Source organism: Condylura cristata, unplaced genomic scaffold, assembly GCF_000260355.1.
Source record: "Condylura cristata isolate star-nosed mole 26May11 unplaced genomic scaffold, ConCri1.0 scaffold00012, whole genome shotgun sequence".
In the NCBI taxonomy this organism is placed as follows: Eukaryota; Metazoa; Chordata; class Mammalia; order Eulipotyphla; family Talpidae; genus Condylura; species Condylura cristata.
In genome coordinates this window covers 50918449-50936237 of record NW_004567113.1, presented here as the reverse complement: position 1 = coordinate 50936237, position 17789 = coordinate 50918449, and the positions used below count along the sequence as shown (strand labels likewise).

The 17789-nt window shown below is 32.9% G+C and overlaps 1 protein-coding gene across 3 annotated transcripts in view; it reads right to left on the bottom strand.

Moving 5' to 3' along the window:
* The window catches only part of LCORL (ligand dependent nuclear receptor corepressor-like), a 123920-nt gene that overhangs the window by 29460 nt on the left and 76671 nt on the right, over nucleotides 1-17789 (bottom strand). The window lies entirely within an intron of this gene.

Here is a 17789-nt window from a genome sequence, read left to right as displayed (position 1 = left end):
GTAACAATATAACATTCAGGAAAAATGTTTGAGAGAAATACCTAAGTATTTGTTATTATAGTTAAAAAAAAAAACTATTGCAATATTGAAATGTATATAACCAAGTCTTAAGGATTCAAACTTCAACATCAAAAAGAATAAAAGTAATAAAAATTTAACACTGCAATACATACTACTGTAACTGTGTCTTTATGAACAGCTAAGAAACTGAAAATGTAAGCTATAAAAATCATTATAAGACAATATGTTTTAAAAATAAACTCAAATGTTCAACTGGCTTTAAAAAAAATTCAACTGGGTTTTAGTTGTTACCATACCTTCGCACTTAAATGCCTGGCCAAATTCAAAGAAAAAAATTAAGCATATCCTATCATAACCTACAATGTCTCATTTTCACAGTTTGCATATTTTCATTCTGCTTAAGATCTAACAAGTCATACACTACCACCACCAAACAAATTTCAGCTTGCTGTTAAGTGCTGCTTAAAGTAAGGCTGGTAAAGAGTAATGAGGGTGGGGCTGAGGCAGTTATTATATTGAGTGTTTTTAGTATAGGCATCTTTGATTTGAACACTGAATCCTGCAAGGATATTAACCAAGCAGATTATGTTGGAGGAAGTGTGCAGAAGGAACAATTTATGCAAAGGATGTGGTATGGAATCAGGTCTGGAAATGTCTGAGTATTAGCCACGGTGGCTGAAGGGAATAAAACAGGTTGACTGAAGATCAGAAGTATTGTAGGAATGCAAATCAAAAACACTGGGTTTGCATACCATGACAAGAAAGTTGAGTTTAATTTTGAGACAGAGAGAAAATGAGCAGAGAATTCTGATTTAAGATGGACACGATATTAATTTATGTTCTCCAAGAATCAATCTTGCATGGGGAGCAAGGACCTAAGGACGGGGCAGGGAAATGTGTTGGAAAAAAGCTGTTACTTCTCATCTCTGAGCTTTCACACTTTGTTTCCTCTGCTTGAATACTCTTATTCTGATTCTCTCTACTTTCTATCCCCATACTCACCCTAATTCTTACTAAATTTTACATTATTCAGCCATTCAGGATGCACCCAGACTTGGCTGATTGTCATTATTTTAGGTTTTTACATCAGTAAACTTATCTATATTAATTAGCTTTTAGTAGACTGTATTCTAGTTGCTCAGATACTTACCTGTGTTAGTCACGAAACTATACATACACTATGTGAAGGGAGAGAGTATGTCTATTTTAATCAACAGTGTATCACTTCTGCCTAGAGTAGTGCCTGGCACATATTTAGTGTTCAGCAAACATTTACTGAACAGCATTTCAAAGAGCTGGAGGAAATTCAGTATGACTAGAGGTTAGTGTATGTAGGCTTAAAAAGTCAAAGGGCGAATGGATAGGCATAAAATACATAGCAACTGGTACTTTTAAAATTGTTATATGGAGTATATTGTTCCCGTTTATCCATCTAGTACAATTTCATGCTCTCTAACTCTCTAACTCAATTTCAATACTCTCTAACTCATCTCAGTCTTCAGACTTCCTGTACATCCAACCATCTATACTTCCTCAATCATGCTATGTGGCAGATCTCTCAAACTACAGGAAACACGAGGGCTGAGATGCACAAATTCATTTTTCCATTATAAAAGCTCTAGCACTCAGGAGCTGTAAGTCAAAGCAGTTACCCTTAGGATTGCCCAGTTAGAAAAAGAAAATCAGTAAGGGGAGATAGCTTGGAAAGGATGACTGAAAACAAAAAACAAAAACAAAGTTCTGGAATGGAAATAATGGGCATGTTCTCGCTCCTGTTGATCTGTCGATGACATGTATTTAGCTGAAGAGTGACCACCTCTATTACTGTCACTCATTCATAAAGAAGAAATAATTAACTAGATAGCTTATGTGTATACACACATTTCCAATTATGTAATAATTAACTTTATATGGTAAATTTTCTAGGTCAGTAATTCTAAGAACAAATGAAAGACAATGAAAATTGTTTACTGCTCACCTATTGCTAGGTGCCTAGGTTTAGCTTTTTATTATTACAATGTTAAAATGAAACTTCTTAAAGTTCTGTGTTCAAGTACAATGTAAGATGGGAACATGATTATTATGCTGTATTTTTCTACATATTTCTTAATATCAGAAATTCTAATATTAAACACAAATTGCTTCTATTTATTGGTTGCAGATTGAGCATTTGTTTCTAAACAACCAGTAAAGCAAAATGTGTAACAGAGGATAGACAGGACAATGTTATATTTCCTTTCAACAAGGTAATAGTTTTATATATATATATATATAGATAGATAGATAGATATTTACATTTATACATACATACATAAATATATATATGATATTACCAGAGATAATTATTAAAATGGACCGATGTTTAATAAAACTGAAAGCATCATTAAGTCAGGCAATATCTTGAGTGTCAACGTTTATTATTTCTTTTTTTAGATTTCACTTTCAGTTAAAATCAAGATTTAGATTTCATTTACAAATTGTTCTGAGTTCTGTATTTTTGTGCAAATTCCTGACAAAGGATCAATTCAAAGCAGACAAAAGCAAGCCGCATAATACAGAATTAGTTTTCACAACTCCAAGACTATCATTCTTTTTCACCTCTTACCTAGACTCTGTCCACTTTTCAAAGTATGCATTGTGTGCTTCTGGACTGGCTCACTTCCATATATCCTGCAGGATGACCCTCACAAACGATTTTCTAAATCATCTTACATACTCCCACAACACCTTTTATATTCTTTGAAATTGTACTTAATTAGGACAGTGATAATAATTTGTGTAGTTTAAGCACATATATGGTATAATGTAATAACTATGCTTAGACACTCCCTTTGATATTTATATTTTATTAGGTATGATTACTTGAGTGATTTTCTCACTATACTCATTTTCTAACCAAGGACGTGAAAATCAGTGAAGACCCACTGATGACTCATCATTGACTCCCTCTACCATGTGGCCCCCATCACTAGCATTAGATATAGACTGTGATTGATAAAACAGTCATGAATCATCAAACTTGTTCTTTGACAGCACAGTCAAAGGTTGGTGTCTGTATGGGATATAGAATTTGCTTAACACAAAGGAATATTCCACTTATGAGACTAAGAATGTTTTTAAATTAGTATTTCTTTGGTTCTCATAAACATTTTGTTCTTCAAAAATATCAGGATTGATCATCACTAATCAATTAAATATGAAGACCTTTAAAAATATATGTATCTACTTACAATACTATTCATCCTTAGTTGTTATTTAAACCAAATAATTAAGCTTAGGGGACCACATGTGTGTATGAACATAAGTTAAAAGATCTTTGAGGCCCTCCCTGGTGGCGCAGCGGGTTAAAGCACAGCACTGAGAAGCTTAAGCTGCTTCCGCATGAGTTCGATTCCTATCTGCCCCGGAGGTGACCACATGGCGTGGCAGACCTCTCCTGACCCGCCCGCTGCTCCCCTCAGCAGTGGACTTCTTCGATCTGCCTGTTCTGTTCCCCACTCTGTCCCTGGTGAATCCTCTCACCCTCCGCATCTCTGGCCTATACCTCAGTTCTGTATGAATAAATACATAAATCTTTAAAAAAAAAAAAGATCTTTGAAGTCACATTATCTACTGCCAATACTAAATATGTAAATTATCACTATGATTCAGTACATTCATGCAAGTGAATTTTAATGACATAAGTTATGCTGTCCCATGGTTAAAAAGAAAGTATTCCAAGTTAAATTTCTTAAAGATGTTAATGTCATAAAAACTGCTTCTAACACTGAACACCATTAGGTACAAACCTTATGTCACTACTTTCAATAACTCTCCAATGGCCTGTATTCTACCTTTATCCTCTGATCACTTACCTATTTCCTTAATTGGGTCTTACTGTCTTTTAGCTCCTCAATGTCTTGTTCTTATCAGTTTCTGGCTCTAGAAGTCTTTTTCTGATTTTACCTAAAGAAGATTCTTACAATTTAAATAATCACATTTAACTGATTTCTAGAAATTAGTGATGTACATACAATCTAAGTATATAATACCTTCACTTTTCTATAGTGTACGTGTTGTGCAAAAAATTACACTAAGAGCATTGCATGTCTGAATTCACTTAGTGCTTATATGCAATATAAAAAGAGGCTTGTTAATTTGCAAATTTTAATAATTAAAATGAAAGTGAAAGAGAGGTTAATTATCTTGCCCAAGGTAACAACAAGTAGTAGAAACAGCATTCAAACTTAGGCTGTTTTATTCATGTCTATAAACTCAACTACAACTCTAATCTATGCAATGTTTTAAAATATGAATCACAGTCTAGATAATATAATAAATTTAGCACTGCCTAACATTACTAATCATTCTGGAGAGAATCTAGCAAAATGTAAAAAAATCTTTAAAAAATATTAACTTGTGGAGGTATCCATTATAAGGAAAGACTGAATATAAGATGGTTTTGTATACAAAGACAAATTAAAAATTACATTACTGATAAACACAAATGAAAGTTTTAAACCCTTACATTTTGGTGCCTCCCTGTTGGCCTAGGGGCTTGGGTGGTAACTCTCACCTTTACAGCCTGAGTTTGAACCCCAGCTAGGGAGCTAACATATGGCAGAATGGACCTTGCCCATTTCACCTGCTGTTCCCCTCAGTTCTGTATTTCAGCAAATGTGCCTGTCTCTAGTGAATCCTCTCAACACTGTACCTCTGGACTACACCCCAGGACTTCTATGAACAATAAATAAATAATACAATAAACCCTATTAAAAAATATTATATTAGATACAGCACCTTCAATTGCTTCATTGTTAGGCTTAACATATTTACTAAGAGAATTAAAAATACATGGGAAACTGAGACTGTTGTGTTTTTAAAAGGTAGGATATAAAATGTGAACAGGGATATGTTAAGTAGTCATGGAAAAATACCCCAAGAAATCAAATATAGACTAAAATCAGAAAGTAAATATACAGAATGGCAGTAATGGTGATCTGAGAAAGATCTGAGCAGTTATATAGTAATCATGATACATATTGTATATTATATATAATCTATATTTTTCTGTTTTTCCCAAGGTTTTCTTAATGAGCCTATACAATAGAAACCCTCCACAAACGTATTAACTGAGTAATACGAAAAATAAATAAATAAATAAAAGCACTCCCTTGGCTTTATCCAAATATTATCTTAAAATGATTTTTACTATTACTAATTTAATCATTGAGTTAATGTTTCAGTATCATGAGGGAAGTAATCAATATTGGAATAATACATCAATTAAGCTTTAATACTGGATTTTCCTTTCTTATTTGCTACCCCCTGAAAGTCAAATTCAGTTATTGCTACAAGTAATTAAACAAAGCAAAGCTTCAAAAGACTTCAAGTCAATATTCAAGTCAAATTTAGTCATTGCTGCAAGTAATTAAGTAAAACAAAGGTTCAAAAGGCTTCAAGTCAATACGTTGGAAAACATTTAAAAAAATGTGTTTTTTTTTATGTTTTGCCTTACCGTATTCTGTAAGTTTAAGTTTTAACCTAACACTTCATTTAAAGTGTGGAACATCTACTTAATAGCACAACATCATATCGCAAGAATTTAGATTTGCTGACCACATATTTGATAGCCCTTGTCATGCTCGTCCAAAGATGATTTATATGGTTTTTAAAAATTTACTGAAATGTGACATTCATAACTATATCTATATCTATCTATCTATCTATACAGTTTAATTAAGTTTTACAAGTTGAGCATTCCTATGTAAATAGTACCCAGATTACCACCGTAAAAACCAGGAGGCGTGCCCTCCTTCTCTCTCTTCTGTTCAATTACTCACCCTCTCCCCATTATTTTCATATCTAATAATTACATGCATGCTCTTTGATTCAGCAATTTCACTTCAAGAAATTTGTCTTATGGTACAAAGACAGAATGTAAAACCTTAGTTCAAACACAGCTACTTACAGATCTGAAGACACAGATACATTTATTTATATAATAAATATCACAATCTTTTCACAAAGTAGAATGTTATTCAGCTAAGTAAATCAATGTAGTTAATTACAATGACTGCAGAAAAAATGTAATGGAGGGGCCCTCCCTGGTGGCGCAGAGGGTTAAAGCACAGCAACTGTAAAGCTAAAGCCACTTCCGCGTGAGTTCAATTCCCGCCTGCCCTGGAGGTGACCACATGGTGTGGCAGACCTCTCCTGACCCGCCCGCTGCTCCCCTCAGCAGTGTACTTCGTTGATCTGCTTGTTCTGCTCCCCACTCTGTCTCTGGTGAAGCCTCTCATCGCCCCTGAGCCTCTTGCCTGTACCCCAGTTCTGTATGTACAAATAAATTAATCTTTAAAAAAAATTATAAAAAAAATGTAATGGAGGATGTTTTAAAATATTATTAAAAAAAATACAAGCTATACAGATTATGTATGGGTTGTGGTTGAAAGAGCAAGGTGGGAAGGGAGAGAGGGAATATTTAACTCCAGAAAATGATTTAGAAACACTGAAAATTTAACAGAAGCAATTACCACTGGGTGGATGAAAAAAGGTATGTTTCATTTTCTTCCTTTCTTATTTACTTTTTAGCTTTTCTAGAACACACAGCATTTACAACTGATTCATTCAATTAATATTTACTGAAAGTCTATCACAGACTCATGAGAGAGAACAAGATAGAAAATGTTCCTGCCCTCATGAAGCATGACAAAGAAAACTAAATCTATTAAAATAATTTCACAAGAACCATAAATAAAAATGAGACAATAACAGGACAGGGTATTAACAACTACTATATTTACTATGTAGGAATAAAAGAACAAGCAAAAACTTGGAGAAGATAATTTGTTCTTTTAAAAAAAATATTAAATTTCAAACATGCAAAATTTTAGAACAGATTTACTCCTTTATATACACCCTTCAATTTCAGTAATTACCTAGGTTTTTGCCACATTTACTCTACTTAACCCTATTTAAATATTAGGGATTTAAATATTTAAAATATTTTGAAGTTAATTCCAGATGTTACTTTATTTCAATTTTCTAATATACCTTTATAAAATAAGGATTTTTAAACAACAATTCTTTGTCATTCCCTAATACCTGGTTTATTGAGATTTCTTCTAGTGGGTCAAAAATATACTGTTTTGAACAGTTGATATGCTTAAAGTAGGAGGTAATTTGTGACAATTTTTTTTTTCTTTTTACATTTTGGAAATCTCCTTAATGTTTAGTTTAATAGAGGACAGCTGAATACTCAGTATGCTTAGAAGTCACAGAATACACAGCCTCTGGCTAAGTCCACTATGTCCTTGTGAAAGGATGAGAGTAAAAAAGACAAATAACATTATTATTAGGCTTGATCTGATTAATTCCCTGAAGAGTTTCAGGGGCTCTGTGGGCTTCTTCAACCATATTTGAGAACCACCAGCTAAAAGAACTGCTTAAGATTCACTTTCATCCTTTTTGCAAGAGTACTATCCTAAGGCCCCTAATTCTATTTTCAATGATGCTAACTGATTAGTGTTCTGATTTCAGATATTGACAGTCTGACCCTTTGCTGTAAAGCTCCTCAAAACAAAACAAAAAAAACAAAACAAAAAAAAAACAAAAGCAAACAAAAAAACTACCTTGTAAGCTTCGTCTCCTGATTCTGTTGCTTAATTTAATTACCTTATTAGGAGTTTCAAAATAGCAGTATTTTAAGTACAGCACATCTTTCATTTATTAGTCAGAATTCTTCAAGACTTCCTTTAATGAAGAATATTAGGTTGCTCCAAGATACAACTTCTAAAAGAGCATCAAGAAAAATGCTTAACTTTTTATTTCAGTTGCTTATTTTCGCAGTAAAGATAACTCTTGAGTAAAGATACTAATGTATGCCATGTCTCTCCAAAGACTAATATTTAAGACACTTATTTTTACTTTTAATAATAGTTTATTTTTACATCATTTTGTGCCTTTTTCTATCTCAGTTGTCATCCCCATGGGCTTCCAATTACCAAATCACCAATGTGCCATCACCATAGTCCAGTGCACTTCCCTCCCCTCACTGTTTTTGATCCCATTCCCCACTCTAACCCCGTAAAATGTCTCTGGTATATAGTTGTTCATTATTATTATTATTTTCTCCCCTGGTCCTTTATACTCCTGCTATGAGTGAAACCATCTGGTATTTTCCTTTTTCTTTCTGGCTTATTTCACTAAGCATTATCTTTTCCAGCTCCACCCATATAGCTGCAGGAAGGCATGTGTTTATTTTTATTTTTGCTTGCTGAGTAATATTCCAGTGTGTATACATACCACATCATTTTAATCTAGTCATATGCTTTGGACATCTGGGTTGTTTCCATGTCTAAGACACTTTTTTTTAAATCATAACTAAGGAATTTAAAACATTCAATATTTTCTCATTACAATTATTCTTCCTTTTGATGCTCATATGTTGCCATATTTGGCCAGCGGGAAACCCTTACCACTGACTCTTGCATTCTGACAAATTAGTCTTTGGAGTTTCCTTGTTCACTGTCTACATTCAGATCAACTTACAGTTTTCCTAATCTAGAGCTAGAATTCAAGGAGTGCGTCCTTTTAAAGTAAAATAATATTTAGCCATCACAACCCAGGTATAGGTGCAAAGCCACTGAATCATCAAAGCTTTTAGGGTATTTCAGTGGTCAGAGTAGGAAATGCTTATTTTTGAAAAGAACAGAAAGTCATGTGTTTGCATGGACACTTCCAACCCACACCCAATACTACAGGGTTGTTTTATTTCTTTTTATTTTACTCATTTGTTTCTTCTCTTATCCTGAAATTTTGGCTTCCTAATATTGATCACATACTTGTGATCAAAATAATAAAATAATGGTGATGTTACGAGTATCACTAAAAGGAAGCTTAGAATTTCTCTGAAGCACTCCTTGTTCTTAAAATTTACATTCCAGTAAAAATGTACAGTCAAATTATTGGGTCAAATCACCTGACAAAATTTTTTTCAGTATCAAAGCTAGTATGTTGATGCCAGGTTCATCTGCTACATTCTCTTTCAGATTTTAGGGATGGCTTATTTTTTACAAAATGTTTATTCTTTGGAATATGCTAACCATTTATGTAAAAACTACACAGCAAGGGTCTCATCACAGTCCTTCCATCTGGTCCTCTCTGCCTCATTTACTTCACTGCTTTATAGGTAACCGTGTTTATTACAGTTTTTCTTTGCTGCTTTGTTAACACAAATGAGCATTCTGTCATCTACCTTACTTTTACCATCTAACAATAAAACTTAAATTGTCAAAGAGATTTTTCTCATCCCCCTTTTAGATGGTCAGTCATCCATAATGTGGACATACAATGATTTATTGACCACACGGTTTATTTCCAGTTTCTTGCTATTACAAACAATGCTTCAACAAGTAACTTCGAATATGTAGCTTTCCTTATTTTGTTACATACTCACATGCTCAACTCCTTGAAGTGGGATTTTACAATATAAATTGGAAATATTTTTTTCAGACTTCCATTTGCCTCCCCCCTCACCAATGTTGCTGTCTTTTTTATCACACAGAAATTATTTTTATATATTATAATTATCATTCCCTTACTGTTAAGGGGATATTTGAGTCGACATATAAATAATGAGAAGGGTCGAGCCATAGAATCACAAAGACCTGGAGGCAGAATACCCCAGTAAAAGCAATCATCCAAGTGCAGGTTCTGAAGTAGAGTGAGCTTGGGATATGTCAAAAATAGGCAAGGAGAGATAATATTATTTGCACAAAAGCCAGGAAGAGAGGAAAAGCAGAATATCCACAGAGGTAGTATGCTAGGACAAGACCTTAAGAAAGTCATATAAGTCATGGGAAGAAATTAGGATGTTGTTTTTAATATATTAAAGATAAAAACAAAACCAAGAAATATGTAACAGGATACTTTTCTATGTAGAAGTAAAAATCAGCAACTTTACTTTATTCAACCTGACCACGAGAGCGCACTTTTGGCACACTGTATCAAAGTACTTTAAAGTATCTTCAAAGTACTTTCAAGGTACATATAACAAAAGTTATCTCTTTAGAGAGAAAATAGATGAAGAAATTATAAAGAAAACAAGTGTTGGTGAGGATGTCAAGGAAAAGAAAACGTTACACACTGCTGATAGGAAAGCAAACTCATACAGCCCTTAAGGGAAAAAGTATGGGGTTTCTTAAAATACTAAAAACAAATTTACCATATGACCCACTCTAAGCTATCCACCAAAATAATGCAAAGATACTAATTATAAAGGCTAAATGCACAGATGTGTTCATTGCAGCAGTACTTATACCAGCTAAGTTATGAAAATAACCTAAGTACCCAAGGGCAGATGAGTAGATTAAGATGTATACACACACAATGGGATACTATACACGGTGATTTTAAATAAAGATAAACTCTTGCCATTCGTGACCACAAAGATGGAATGGGAGAGTGGAGAATAAAGTGCGAGAGTCCAACAGGCTGAGGTGGAGGACTACAGTGCCTTAGTAGTGGGGAGACAACCAGCATCTGAGGAGGTATGAACCTACTCCTTTGCATCACATGTGCTATAGACCTATGTTATCTCAATTGAAAAAAGAGAAAACAAAAACTGAATAAACTGTCCTTTGGAAAGCATGTAATGAGAGTGGCCAATTTTATATCAAAGTCTGACAAATACTCCGAAATATGTAATAGCTAAAAATGAAGCTCATTTCTCTTTGTTTCAAGTTTCCCTTTTTCTGTTTCATACAACTAATAAGGTTAGTCAATGATAGTCTATTAACATGATAACATTGGAACTTCTGAATGTAAAGTGTATGGTTTTTGGTGACATTCTTTATGAAATAAAAATCCAGTTTATATACAATATAGTGATTATGTTTCTTGACACTATAACCACATTTTACAGGAAAAGTTTGAATAGCATCTTGATTGATAAGTAACTGTGACCACCTTCATATATGTCCTCATGTACAGCTGATTTGTTCCTGCCTATTTTGATTTCCGATATTTTTGTATTTGTATCTGATGTTTCTTCTGTCGGGAATACCCTGTCCCGCATATCTTCATATGGAGGATAAATTCTTATTCAAATGTCTGCTCAGACTCGGTTTTCCAGGAAGGCATTCCTGATGACCTTAGCTAAGTAATTCTCCCAGGCATCTCTTGGTATCTTGAGTAATGATCCTCTTGTAAAAGTAGGAGCACAGTGACAGACATATTTTTAAAAAAGTAACAAATACCTTCTGGAAATGAAAAATATAACAAATTAAACTATGATTAGACTTGTTCAAGAAATAGTGAATCTGGAGGTATTCTAAATAATGCAGCTAAAGGATACACACAAAGAGCTACGAGGTGAAAGATCCGATAGATAAGATATATGAAGGGGCAAAATTATGTCTGAATGGATTTGTAGGTGATAAAATGAAAGTTACAACACATTTGAAAAAATAATGGCTGACAAATCACAACTCAGGGGAGATATGTACCCTCAGTTTTAGGGAACCATGTAATTCCTAAGCAGAAAAAAGTAAAGCTACATCCAAATGCATTCAAGACAACCTGCAGAATAACATAAACCAGCAAGCAAGCAAATGACAGAGAATGTGAAGATAAAAATCCTAAAGGTAGAGAGTGTGATGATTACCTACAAAGGAAAGAAAATTGGTTGAGCAGCTATAACCAAAACAGTTGAGACATTATCATACTAGCACTGCCAGAAAAAAATGTTAGCTGCCAATCTACAACTGTGTACTCAGAAAAATAACTTGCAAGAACAAAAGTTAAAAAAAAAAAATGAAATTGGAAAAAAACCTGAGAGCATACTACTAATAAATCCTTATTAAAGGAATCTCTGACCACAGAAGAAAATACAGTATTTAGGATGGAATGGTGAACCAAAAAAAAGTAATCATGTATGTAATCATGTATGTATGTAAACTCAAATAAAAATTGCTGACATAAAACAAAGTTATGTCTAAATTATGATGGCACAAAAAGAAAACTAAGGCAGTGATGAAATGGTGACAAATTTAAACACTTTTAAGTTGTTTAATATTAACTCTTAACTACACATCAAAAGATTTCTAGGGTAATACAGCTTACTAATGAAGAGTGGAACTTCAAAAGGAAAAAATGAAATAAGGGGAAAACAACATAAAATACCAAAGGTAGAAAAAAGCTTTAACAAATGGGACAAACAGAAAACACAGAAGAAGATAGAGGAACCAGTACTTACAGGATGGTGAGTTATAGCAGAATATAGGATGATATATTTTCTATACAGGGTATGGAAAAAATATAAAAATAAACCCAAACTAAATTTTGGCGAGAATTAATAAAAGAATGTGTGTCCATCTGCACCCAATTTAAGAGGTGAGGGGAGGCTTTCTTAAAGATGTTTAGAAAGAAACCAGAAAAAAATTTTAAATTTTACTTAGAAAATAAAATGGTGGAGGCAGAACATGAGTCAATGTTCTGAGACCAGAGTGTAAGACATATTTAAGGAACTAAGAGAAAGTTCGTATGAAGACAAAAAGGATTAAGACTCAAAATGAGCCTAGACAGGCAGGCAAAGGGTAGGTCTTGGCAAGTTTAGTATTTTAGGTTTATCTTAAGAACAAGTGAAGCTTTTATTAAAGACTTCTAAGCTAATGAGTGGGATGTTTGGATTGGAATTTTTATTTTAATTATCACATTTCCTCACCATTCCTAGGGAAGATTAGACTGGAAGGAATGTGGATCATATAGTTATGTTTTTTTCCTCAAGTTTACTAAAATATAGCATCTTTTTAAGTATGAAAGGTAACATTTTCTTCCATATGTCTTCAGCCTTAGGGAAAAAAAGTTTAGCATAAAAAATTAAGATTTATTGCCTTCATTAGTAATACAGAAAAAACTTTAAAATGAACTTTAATAGCAGTCTTGGTATTTTTTAATTTACAAACAGTGTACCTTAACAAAATACCATAAAAAAAATACAACTCTCTTCATTACAGTTTAACATTTTAGTTGACAACTACATCTACCTTGATTTTAGTTAAGAAACCAGAAAAGCAGGTGATTTGTAATGGAAAACCCAAGGGGATTACAACTGAGATGGAAAAATGCACAAAATGATGTAAAAATAAACAATTATATTTAAAAAAATACAAATAGCTTAAATTTCCTGTCCAAAAAAAAAAAAAAAAAAAAGAATTAATAAAGGCTGGCAAGGTTGGGTGAAAAAAAGAAACCAGAAAAGCACAGCAATGGTAACTTAATGAAAAATAAACATATCATTGAAATTCATCTGTTTATTCTCCCAACTGCTCATTTGAAGTCTAGTTGATATTATCATGTATAATTGTTTAAAGAAAGAAACCTTAACTCAAATTAGGAAATGTAACCTCTAAACTTTGGTCTACTGTGGCATTGTGAAGTAATTAATTATATTCCTTTGTTACCAGTTCACCTAAGAGAAAAATCAAATAATGAGTTGGCAAGGCAGTACAATAAGCAATGTTGAGTATGACAATATTCCAGATGTCATTAAAGACATTATTATAAAAATAACTTGAGAGTGTTTTTCATCCATATTTCTCTGCTAAAAAAAATCATAAATCCAATCATAACTCTCAATTTTCATTTTAGTTTCTAATAGCATTTAAAAATAGTGAAGATTTGGCCCTCCGTGGTGGCGCAGCACTAAGAAGCTTAAGCCAATTCCTCATGAGTTTGATTCCCGCCTGCCCCGGAGGTGACCACATGGCGCGGCAGACCTCTCCTGACCCGCCTGCTGCTCCCCTCAGCAGTGTACTTCGTCGATCTGCCTGTTCTGCTCCCCACTCTGTCCCTGGTGAATCCTCTCACCCTCCGCATCTCTGGCCTATACCTCAGTTCTGTATGAATAAATAAATCTTTAAAAAGAAAATAGTGAAGATTTTTAAACTTTAAGTCCAGCATATATCATATATACTCTAGAGATATAAAAGTAAATAAACAAGTTCTCTCAAAGGCAGATTACCATGAAATACAAACATGCAAATAAGTATAATGCAGTGAGAAATGTGCTATTAATAAGTTTTACAGGAATACAGACTAGATCTCATGGTAATAAAACTATACCACCAATGTCAATGAAGTCCTGTTTCCTCTTTGCACATTTGCATGCATTTTGTACAGACTGGTAAAGTCTTTATGGTTGTAAAAGGAGCAGCAAATTTCTTTCTACACTTTGGGATATGGTAGAAGTTTTTATTTTCACCCCAGAACAACAAAAAAAATTGATATTCTAATGTTATTTCTGTTTCTTAGTGTGTCAAGAAAAAAAAAGAATCATAGACTCAAATAATGCTTGACTTACTTCCTCCTGTTTCTAAGGTTCAGAGTATTTATACAAATCTGTAAAACTGAAATTGAACTAAGAAATACTTCTAATACTTGAACTGTTGGTAAGAAAGTACACTGGAGAGGCTAATAAAAAATGTTTGCCTCATGGTAACTATATGGTAAGTTAGAAGGCTTTGTGGAAGAAAAGGCAAGGAAAATGAGGTATATGGAATCTGACATGAAAAAAAAAAGAGTTTAAAAAGATCTGCATGGAAAACAGAGGTTTAAGAGAAACAAAAGACTATACTTTCAGGGATCATTGCTATAGTTTTTTACGAGAGAGATATATAAGTTTCAACAAACATTAAAACATCAGTAAGTAAAAGAAGAATTTCTGATATTGTTGCAGACAGGAAGGTAAGCATGGAAAAGAAATGTCTTGGAGATATAATAATTTCTATATTTATAGCACCATTAAGTAAAATATTGTTTTAGATGGAAAAAACAGAAAATGAAAATTGTGTATTTCAGAGCTATGAGCTTAATTATCAGAGCTGTCAGATTGTTTGCAAGTACTAATTGTCAATCAAAGGTTGAATTACCATCTCTTAAAATATAGAATAAAGGAAGCCTACACATTAGGATGGAGCTTGGGCAGGATATTCTTTTGTGTATTTCTTTCTTGGCTTATTCTTTTATCTTCTGAGAATTGTTTTTGCCTACTATTCTATGGAGTATTGATTTGTCATTGGTTACAGTATGTTTTGTTAGTTGAGCAGCTATCAGTTACATCAGTTATAGATACTGATTACCAAATTTGAGGTTTGAATTTTCACACTGGTCACAGTGATTTTTACAATAGTTTAAGTTTTACATTTCAGTACATATTTATAAAATTATCATCTGAACTGCCATTCATAGCTCCAAAGAAATTTTCCTTCTTTAGAGTTCATATAATCCTTCCTCTTTTAATTTTGTTTTCTACAGTTAGTCCTTTAACCCAACAAGAATTACTAAAGTGAGTGATGTTTTTCCGTTTGTGTGGGTAACCTTGTCCCTGAGCCATTTATAGAGTCCTTCTCAATGATTTATAATGATACCTTATTATTTATAGAGTCCTTCTCAATGATTTATAATGATATCTCTGACTTGTACCAAGAGTCCACTGAAGTTTGGAGAATGCCTAGGTTCATAAATCTGTTCTGCTGATGTGAATATGGCAAAAACTGCTTTGTTTTAATTACTGCACTAATTAAGTCATGACATTTTAGAGCAAGTCCTAAAAACTTTGATTTGGTTATTCTTCATTCTCAGTATTGATCATAAATTTTAGGATTGGCAGATATTTTTTTTCACAAAAACAAATAAAGGATGAACTACCATCTTTTAGATTCTTCCATTCATTTAGAATACTGTGACTCGTGAGTCTTCTTTTATGTACTTCAATAAAATTTTATACTGTTTCTTCAAATGTAATTTTATTATGAGGTATTTTAATGTTTTTCCTGCTTTTGTTGCTATTGCAGATGAGATATTTTTAAAACTGGATTTTTAACTGGGTAGTTTTTTGTTTTTTTTTTTTTTTTTTTTTTTTAATTAATACATGGTGACCTTGCAACCTCCCTAGTGGCACAGGGATTGAAGGCAGTACTGTTAGTCTACCACCACCACCCAAGAGTTCAATCTCTGCCCCGCCAGGGAGCTGCTCCACATGGTGCATCAGACTTCTGACTCGCTGCTCCCCTCAGCAGTGAATTTCTGTAGATCTGTCTGTTGTGCTCCCCACTTTGTCTCTGGTGAACCCTTTTACTTCCCCCACACCTCTGGCCTGCACTCTAGTTCTTATATGCATAAATCTTAAAAAAAAAATACACAGTGATCTTTAAGTAGTACCTTTTTTTGAACTTTATCAGTTTGAAAAGACTAACTATTCTTTCATGTTGTTTACAAGCAACAAGTTTACTCATTCCTTCCTTACAACTACTGCTTAATGTTGTTTATGTTCATTTATATGTCCATTATATCAAAATCATTAGGTTATGACTTTTCCGGTAGTAGAAGCGCTCATCTATTCTTGATTGATAAGCATTTTTACCCTAATGTGCTGGCTTTTTTTGAAATTTTTTCTGTATCTGCTAGAATGACATATTTTGTCTTTATTTTGATGAGGTGCAGAATCATTAAGGTCTTTCAAATGTAGAATCACCTGAGCCTGCCTAACCACTACACATATATTACGCTTTTTAACTATTATATCCAGTTTGTTAATATTTATTTAGGTTTATAAGAATGGTTTACAATTTTTCTTTTTTTTACTATCATTGTTTTTAGCGTCAAAACTATATTTCTAGTTTTCTTTCACTGCTCTTCAAAATGTTATTAAAAGATGGGGCTTATCTGTCACTGTAAGTTACTTATAAAATCATTTGGGATTGAAAATTGTGTGTGTGTGTATGTGTGTATGTTATATATGTTTTATATAACACACACATATATGTTAGACTATCCATAAAATTTTTATGGATATTATTACAGATTTACAGGCTATATTTATTACTACAGATTTACAGGTTACATTTTCAAATCAATAAATACAAACAACTGAAAGTACTATTTAGAAATTATAAAAAATAATATGGAAAATGTAAGCATTAACAAATAAAGGATATTTGCTACTACTAGTATAAGCACTTTATTCATTATACTCTAAGAAAGAATAGTATAATCCAGGTTCAAAAACTTTTTAATTTTTAAGAAAATCACATGAAACATGAATTTATACCTTCTATCATTACTAATGAAACAATCCCAATATATATTGTAAAATAAAACACTAGTGGATGTCTTAGTCATGATTAGCAAAACATTTTAAGATTTTGGTTTATTTATTTTAAAATAGTCGGAAATTAGGTGGAAATAGATTTTTCCTTAAACCATTTTTAAATTGTGGAAAAACAGTGCAAAAAGCATTACACTAAAGTGTATAGGGTTAGTGAGTATTTGATTCACAGTATGATTGACGGGGCACACAAATGCATCAAAGGGTTTGAGTGCTAGTTTTAATTTGGTATCCAAATAGTCAATGTTAAAGCTTGTCAGCTTAGACTATAGCAGAATGGTCATATAAAAGAAAATCTGATTTTATTACCCTCTGCCTAAGGAAATCTAGCATCTTTCTGTAGTTCCAAGAAAATTAAAAATCCTTAATATTTTCTATGTGGCTTTTTCACAATCTTGTCCCCATGAATCTTGTTAGCTTCATCTGTGACTGTTTTCTTTGTTTTGTATACCAAAAGTTACACAACGTTAAATGATTCCTCTACTAGAAAAATGCTGAAATCATATACAATGAGTGATCTCCTAGATTAAAATATGTAAGATTACATAGCATATAGATTTATATACTGTATCATTAGTCTTTTCTACCTCTAAATGCACACATATGTATACTGTGCACG